Here is a 9,165-nt window from a genome sequence, read left to right on the forward strand (position 1 = left end):
TGTGAAACAAAATTCACCCTTCATTACAGATCTGCTCAGCAGATATCAATTGTGAAAGTTTCTGAAATTCCGGTAATTTTTTTACCGGTATTTTCTGTACAGGATAATATTGGCTCAGCCTAGCCTATGCCTAGGTTGACAACGTCGGAGTATAATTCGACCGGCCAACTAAAATGGCGGCCAAAAGTTTAAAGGCATTAAATATTTGAAATAGACTGGTGTTATTCTTACCTTCAATTCATAATATATTCATTTTATTCAACGAAAATTGTGGTTGATTGGTAAAAGTGTTGAGTTTTGCGAGGTTCCATTCAAGTTAACACAATGTTCAAATACCTGACGGAAATATTTTTCAAAGCTCATTTTTGGTGGGAAGATCGGAAAATGTTGTGACCTAACATTGAATTAATTGATGATTTTTATTACATATTTGAAAACTGGTAGGTTTTCATTTCCCCTTGCTGTAATATTACGAACAGGAGGGTGTCCGATCTTAGCAGAGTTCCTAGCAGAGTTCCTACAGTAACTTCGCAATACTGTATATAGGCCTAGGCTAGAGGCCTAGTAATAATAGAGAACAGGAGTCTCCACTAACTGTAGCTGCTGACTTGGGAGGGGAGTCTGAGGAATCTGATGACCTCAGGCAGCAGGTGCGAACGTCAAAGAGAATTTCGAAAAAGTTAGCCAGATTCACATATCCAGCTTTGGGTGTTCCCAGTTATAGTCATTCCTTCATGATTCAAATGGAGACCACTGTATAGTTATATCTTTAGTTGCCCTGAGGACATGGCAGATTTAGGGAGGGGAGAATGTAACCCTTTGAAAGTGATGTGTTACTTTAATAATTGGTGGCGCTGTATAGAATTAATTAGAGGGTTTACTGTTATTTTGTGCCACTGCACATGTGTAGGTCTTTTGTTGACTGGTAGCCATCTTTATCCGTGCAGCCTTGTTAGCCTTGCTATCCTGTAAGGCATTGTTTATCTAGTACCATTTGTCAGCTGGTGTTTTGTGGGTTTGTCGTGAGACCTTCTGTAACAGATTACTTGGCAGCTCTCCAGACTGGTGTTGAGGACCGGTGCTCCATACTTCGAGGGTGGCAGGAACTTCGCCTGAGCCTGTGATGTCCGCGAACTGATCAGTTAGCGCGATATTAATTAGGGGAAATTTGTATAGTCTAGCTGGGGATAAGTGCATGGAACGGGAAGTGTATTAATCTAGAAGGGGGTTTATCTCACTACTGTGGGATAGCATTCATTGTTACTTTATTAAGCATTATCATATTAAGCATTTAAGTGTATACCACACCGTATTCAAACGGGGGAATTGATCTCTCCCGTCTCAATAGTCGATTACCCTGACCGTATAAAATTCAGTACGTGTTGGGACAATTAAATAACTTGGGTTGTGTGTCTTTGTTTCTTCTGTGTTAGGGTCTATTACTCTAGCCTAAATATAGGGCGGACGAACCACGGGTTACACAGGCAAACGCAGTCGACCTCCATTGAAATGCAATATTGGAAAATGCGCTTGCGATGATCCCTCATGCCATTCACGTTGAGAGTGGCAACTGAAGATGTATGGGCCATGAGAGGGCAATGGGAAAAAACTACGCCGACGACGATTCTGTAAGCTTCAAGCGCGCTCTAGACGACATGTCGTCGTCACTTGAGGAATTGTGCAAACAATTACGGTTTATTATAAGCTTTGGTCTACTCTGAAGCCAGGTTTTATGCTTTATCCGATTGCTGGGAGAACGTAAAAACTACAATTAAAATGCTTGCGGTTCGGCACGGCTCCCGCATTGCTCGTCAGAAAAGAAATCGGATCAAAGAGCTTGTGCGCTTTCTGCGACTTCAAATTCTCAGGAGATTGATGATATTATTTAAGTCCGCAAACCGGACGGAAATATCACCTGCAATAATAAGGAAATTATCGAGGTTTCCCACAAATTCTCTTGTGATCTGTATTCCGACCACGAAGGGTTTGATGAGATTTCTCAAGATGTTTTCATTCATTCTTTGCAAAACATGTTACCTATAACAATGAGATAAAGATTGTTCTGACGATTGCTTCTGTAACGGAGCTCGGATCATCCTTATTTAACTGAATCGAGGGCGCCCGACACCTTTCTTAATTCACTAGCGTGACTTCTTTGTGTTTGGCTCTCGTTTTGTTTTGTCTTTTCTTCCTTGAATCATATTTCACCGCCCATCCTACTAAGAACTTACGTGAGACTCAGCGTGTTACACTTCCAATAAGAAGTCTCCGGGTATCGATGGTCTTCCGTACGAATTCTATCCCTCTTTCCTATATATGTTGGGCGAAGACCTACTCGGTGTTTACAACGACATTTTCAAAACAGGCACTATGCCAATGTCTCAAGGTACTGGCATCGTTACCCTTCTCCCAAAGAAAGGTGATAAAACTGGCCCAACCAACTGGCGTCCAATGAGTCTGCTTAACATAGACTATATACTGATCTCAAAGGTTTTATAAATCACAATGTCTAAAGTATTTGCGTAGTATTGTAAACGACCATAATACGTGTTTTCTGCCCTGGCAGATCTATTCATGATAATATCTTCATAATAATTATTCAGTCATGAAGAAAATTGTGCCCTCATCTCAATCGACTAACACAAAGCTTTTGATAAAGTTTCTTGGTCATTTCTTATGAGATTTCTCGATAAGTTACGCTTTGGTATCAATTTTCGAAAAGTCATATACTTATCAACGGAAATCTCTCTGATATTATACCAATTGCACGAGGGGTGATGCTGGGTTGCCCTCCCTTTCGCCGGTTCTGTATGTGTTATTTATTGAGCCAATTTGTAGATCAATAGTTGCAATAGCATCCGGGGCTTTCCCATCCCTCGTGGGAGTGGCAGACGTGTTAAATTTCTTCAATACGCGGATGACGCCACATGTGTTCCAACCATTGAACAGGTGAACAAGCGGTTCCACCGGTGGAAGTGTTCAGTATTTTGAAAAGTAAGGGTGTTGCGGTTCCTGGAGAGGTTGACGCTGTGCAGGCTCTCCAGGGTCGTAACACGTATGACTTACGGTTCACCAGTGACGTGACCCGGCAGAAGGGTGTCACGTTGCTGAGTAACGTCGATGGTTTGACAGTTACACCATACGAACGTTCCGTATGGGTAACTGTTATCCACGTAGGACTAGAGGTGCGTCAGGAACTTGTCGCAACTGTTTTAGGTCGATTTGGGGCTGTCAAGGCTACCAAAATGTGCTCCTACGCACAGGCCCCTGGGGTTTTGAACGGGCACCGACAGATTCGGATCGACCTAAAGCAGGACATTCCCTCCTTCCTGTTTATTGCCGGGCATAAAGTTCACCTGCGTTATCCCGGTCAGCCCCGCACCTGCTTCAGGTGTGGGGAGACCGGGCACGAAGCCAAGAGCTGCCCAAACAAAAAGTGTGGGCGCTGCCTTCGTCTTGGGCATGATACCTCTGCTTGCCCAAGCGAAGTTGTGTGCTCACTCTGTGGGAAGGAGGGACATGTTTTTCGCGCTTTGTCCCTCCTCTTATGTATATATGAGGGGTCAATCAAAGTCGCAGACTTCTGACGCACCTACTGCCTCGGAGGAAGCTCCACGCAAGGAAGGGGAACCGGGTGAGGAAAAAAAGATAAAAAAAAGATCATTGGCGATTGGGTGATGGACTGTGCCCAAGGACCGGCTGTGACAGCTTAGAGAGTACCGCTCATGTTTTTTGGCATTGTTGCTTTGTAGTAAACTTATGGGAGTGGTTCCAGACCTGGACCGATCGTGTTACGGGAGACCGTTCATGGTCGGTAGGGCAGGGCTTTATTTTATATGGGGTAGACCCTCCAGTTTGTTCGGTTGCTGTGTTGCACCGCATTATTTTGGTTTGCTGTATTGTGAAAAAACATGTTTGGCGGAATAGATGTAATTTGGTTTTTAGGGGGAAATTTGCCAGTTGGCAGGCATTCCTGGAGGCGGTGAAGTCTGACATTCGCCTTCAAATTGAAGGCGATTTTCGCCGTTTATCTGGGACTGCCTTTTTTGGACGCTGGTGTGCTGGGGAGGGGTTTTTCGTTTCGCTGCGTGCGGGTCGTCCTTTTGTAGGTTTTTGAATGTTTGAGTGGGGGGGGGGGGGGGGTTGGGCGTTTTGTCTGCAGGTCGGCGGGCGTGTGTTTTTTGGATCGCTAGACCTGAGTTTCGTTTGTCAGAATGGGATGGTTCGGCAGTGCCGTTTGGCCGTGACGTTTTGTATCCCGCATGGCGGGTCACGTAAAAAGCACTCAACACACACTGAATAAACATGAGGCACACTTACACTCAAGACAAATGTGATTTTTTATAACCTTTTCTAAAGTCTTTTTTATCTGCTTCTTTTGTTTTCCATTCACTGTATGGATTATTAAATCAACAAAGTGCGCTTGTTTTATTGATACATTTTGATTTGGATGAATAAAGTGAACTTTTAAAAAGGAAATACCCTACATTGACCTCTTCGTATGTCTACGGCCATATCACGTTGACTATACCGGTTTTCGTCCGATCACCGACATCAAGCAACGTAGAGCGCAGTCAGTACTTGGATGGGTGACCGCCTGGGAATACTGGGTGCCGTAAGCTTTTCTTTTCACAATTAGAACTGTCTTGTCACGAGGAACGCGATTTGCAAATGGAATATATTAATAAATAACTCGATTGTTTTTAGATATTATTGTGACATAGGTACTTAAGGTACCTGCATAAGGTATATTTCTTGTTAACCACCTCTCTTCTATGTGCAATTTATGAAGTGAGCCCTCTTTTTAGCCTTGTGATTATCCCAATCTGACTGAACAAAAGAAAACAAAGCCAGCACATGAAATCCAGTCAAAACTCAAGATTTATGGCATTTGCCAATGGTCACTGTCAGTATTATTGTTTTATCACAATTAAAGAGTCTACTAGTGCAGGGATGACCTTGTAGAGAGAGAATTGGTTGTGGTTTGGAGAGGGGTAGGTCACTGATTTTATTTCTTGTTGACTATAAGTCATATTGTACATATACCATAGTTTTCATATAGCTAGTCCTAAGAATGAGAGAAGGTTAGGCTGAGCACTACAGATGCTGGTATCTTGAATCTTCAATGATTGTTATATGCCAATTGTAGAATTGGGAAAAACTTGAAGGACGCCACCAACAGAATGTAGGTCTCGCTCATGACTTTATTTATGTTAACCGATTCACTGCAAACGAGAACAAATTAAACCAAAATAAAATAATAAAATATACAAGAAAAAGATGCATTAAGACATACAGAAATACTGTCACAAACGGCCTTCCTAAGATAGATGGACGAAACCATAACGGACCAGAAACACTCACGCTATAGTGACTAAAATACAAGTAAAGAGTAAGGACAAGAGCTTATGAACGCTCCCGGAGGGGTTATGATCTTGTACACATATATATACAAGCTAGGTAACGCACAAAACCTAGGCCTACAACAACAATAGTGCAATGTAACTTATCCTAAATGGTTAACAGTGCAACCGTAAACACAACTTAAATAACTTATTTATCTTAACTACACAAATGTCAAATCATATCAACTACACCGTAATTCTTACTGAAGTTTTGTGACCTTTTTAAAAATGTTCCCGCATCTACAGAAAACCAGAATGAAAACATTTCATGGTTCCTTGCTGCTGTTCATTAGTTCCATTCATAGGGAAATTTCTAACAAAGCCCTAATACAACAACAGTAATTTATGCTCACAAACTTTTGTTGCCAAAGTAATGCTAAGCCCTGATATCAATTGCAACACACATCAGTGTGTGAAGACTATCTACCATTATCATCATACCAAGTTTGACGAAATTCCGACTAGTAATAGTAGCCAAGTAATTGCAATTTGGAGTATTTCACGTTTGACCCCATGATCTCATTAATATTCATGAAATGAGCACCAACATCAACAGGGATAATCTACTTACTATGGGCCACCCACTCACCAAGTACAGTATGGTAATGATTGGTCATTCCCTTGTTGAGTTATTGTGCATACAAACTTTTCATAACGAAATAATGCTAGCCCCCCCCCCTATAAACATGCATGATATCAATTGCAACACACATCAGTGTGTGGAGACTATCTACCAATATCATCATACCAAGTTTGACGAAATTCCAATAAATAGTAGCTAAGTTATTGCAACTTGGGAGTTTTTCACGTTTGACCTGTGACCTCATTAATATTATTTAACTTTGAACTTGTATAACTTCGCACACGAAGGTCACATTGGGGTCAACCTATTGACATTTATGATCAGGGTCACCCACATGCGGGTTGACAAATGGATTACATTGAAGCAACTCACAACCTTAACGGACAGTTCGTTCTCAAGTTATCACAAAAATACTAGTTTTTTATCATTAATTGACCTTTGGTGACCTCGGATCACATGACCGTTAAGTTTGAAAATATTCCCCTATACCATTTGCAACTTGTCCCAAAATATCAACCATGTCACACCTTGGAACTGAGAGTTATTGCATTAAATGTCTGAAAATTAACTTTGACCTCGTATAACTCCGCACACGAAGGTCACACGGGGGTCAACCCATTGACATTTATGATCAGAAGGTACTTTTGACATCTGAAAATAGCATCGAAACTGTAAAAATCCCCAAAACATGAAAAGGTCACCAGAGGTCAAATTGAGGTCAAGGGTCACCCAGATGTGGGTCGACAATTGGATTACATTGAAGCAACTCCCAACCCTAACGGACAATTCGTTCTCAAGTTATCGCAAAAATACTAGTTTTTTATCATTAATTGACCTTTGGTGACCTCGAATCACATGACCGTTAAGTTTGAAAATATTCCCCTATACCATTTGCAACTTGTCCCAAAATATCAACCATGTCACACCTTGGAACTGAGAGTTATTGCATTCAATGTCTGAAAATTAACTTTGACCTCGTATAACTCCGCACACGAAGGTCACACGGGGGTCAACCCATTGACATTTATGATCAGAAGGTATCTTTGACATCTGAAAATAGCATCGAAACTGTAAAAATCCCCAAAACATGAAAAGGTCACCAGAGGTCAAATTGAGGTCAAGGGTCACCCAGATGTGGGTCGACAATTGGATTAAATTGAAGCAACTCACAACCCTAACGGACAATTCGTTCTCAAGTTATCGCAAAAATACTAGTTTTTTATCATTAATTGACCTTTGGTGACCTCGGATCACATGACCGTTAAGTTTGAAAATATTCCCCTATACCATTTGCAACTTGTCCCAAAATATCAACCATGTCACACCTTGGAACTGAGAGTTATTGCATTCAATGTCTGAAAATTAACTTTGACCTCGTATAACTCCGCACACGAAGGTCACACGGGGGTCAACCCATTGACATTTATGATCAGAAGGTACCTTTGACATCTGAAAATAGCATCGAAACTGTAAAAATCCCCAAAACATGAAAAGGTCACCAGAGGTCAAATTGAGGTCAAGGGTCACCCAGATGTGGGTCGACAATTGGATTAAATTGAAGCAACTCCCAACCCTAACGGACAATTCGTTCTCAAGTTATCGCAAAAATACTAGTTTTTTATCATTAATTGACCTTTGGTGACCTCGGATCACATGACCGTTAAGTTTGAAAATATTCCCCTATACCATTTGCAACTTGTCCCAAAATATCAACCGTGTCACACCTTGGAACTGGGAATTATTGCATTCAATGTCTGAAAATTTACTTTGACCTCATAAAACTTCACACACAAAGGTCACCTGGGGTAAACCTATTGACATTTTTGATTGGTGAGACGTGAATATAGCATCAAAACTGTAAGAATTCAAACATTTTTTTCTTTGCCCATTTTCTCACCGAAAATACTAGTTTTTTAACATTAATTGACCTTTGATGACCTCGGATCACATGACCGTTAAGTTTGAAAATATTCCTCTATACCATTTGCAACTTGTCCCAAAATATCAACCTTGTTACACCTTGGCCCTGGGAGTTATTGCATTAAATGTCTGAAAATTAACTTTGACCTTGTATAACTTTACACACAAAGGTCACCCGGGTGTCAACCCATTGACATTTTTGATCGGAAGGTACCTTTGATATCCAAATCTAGCATCAAAACCAAACGTTTTCTTTTTCGCCCGTTTTCTCCCAAACTAAGCACATTTTTTCTAATGTGACCTTTGACCTTTTGACCTTGGTTTCAAATGTAGTTTGATCTGCTGATTCCAAAAATCAACACGATAAGTCTGTACAGCCATCCTAACTCTGACCGAAAACTTTGACCCCATATAAGTTCGCACACAAAGGTCACACGGGGGTCAACCTATCCATATTTATGATCGGAAGGTACCTTTGACATCTGAAAATAGCATCGAAACTGTAAAAATCCCCAAAACATGAAAAGGTCACCAAAGGTCAAATTGAGGTCAAGGGTCACCCAGATGTGGGTCGACAATTGGATTAAATTGCAGCAACTCCCAACCCTAACGGACAATTCGTTCTCAAGTTATCGCAAAAATACTAGTTTTTTAACATTAATTGACCTTTGGTGACCTCAGATCACATGACCGTTAAGTTTCAAAATATTGCCCTAACCAGTTCACAACTTGTCCCAAAATATCAACCTTGTCGCACATTGGCACTGGGAGTTATTGCAGTTTTAGTATTTTGGGTTTTTGGACCATAACTGACCTTTGGTGACCTTTGTGGGCACCCAAAACAATAGGGTTCATCTACTCACTATGGGCCACCCACCCACCAAGTTTGATCATGATCAGTCAATCCCTTGTTGAGTTATCGTGCATACAAGCTTAAGCGTCACACACACACACACACACACACACACACACACACACGCCAACCTGAATACATAGGTTCCTTTGCTTTCAGCAAGGAACCAAAAATGCATATGAACTAAAAAGAATAACTTTAAAAAGTAAGCTTAAACATCACGCTTATGGCGTTAGTGTCGCCATGTTGTTTCTTAAAGAATAACGTACAAAACCCGTCGAGCGCCCTCCCCTATACCTTGAATCTACCCTGCAACACCAATGTATTTGGAACTTTGTAAATATGTTTGCCAGAGCCTGGGTAGCAACATTGATTTGATTTCTTAATCTGGGAAAGGCTTTGTA

The 9,165-nt window shown here is 41.2% G+C and overlaps 1 long non-coding RNA gene and 1 pseudogene across 1 annotated transcript; both read left to right on the forward strand.

The window, feature by feature from the left end:
• Positions 1 to 4,503: 4,503 nt before the first annotated feature.
• On the forward strand, positions 4,504 to 4,622 carry LOC139956917 (5S ribosomal RNA; annotated as a pseudogene).
• Positions 4,623 to 4,856: 234 nt separating this feature from the next.
• LOC139984416 (uncharacterized) lies at positions 4,857 to 8,934 on the forward strand. Its single transcript, XR_011799072.1, has 2 exons — positions 4,857 to 8,435; positions 8,590 to 8,934. It is a non-coding gene; the product is annotated as an uncharacterized lncRNA (long non-coding RNA).
• Positions 8,935 to 9,165: the final 231 nt, after the last annotated feature.

Source organism: Apostichopus japonicus, chromosome 17, assembly GCF_037975245.1.
Source record: "Apostichopus japonicus isolate 1M-3 chromosome 17, ASM3797524v1, whole genome shotgun sequence".
Taxonomy (NCBI): Eukaryota; Metazoa; Echinodermata; class Holothuroidea; order Aspidochirotida; family Stichopodidae; genus Apostichopus; species Apostichopus japonicus.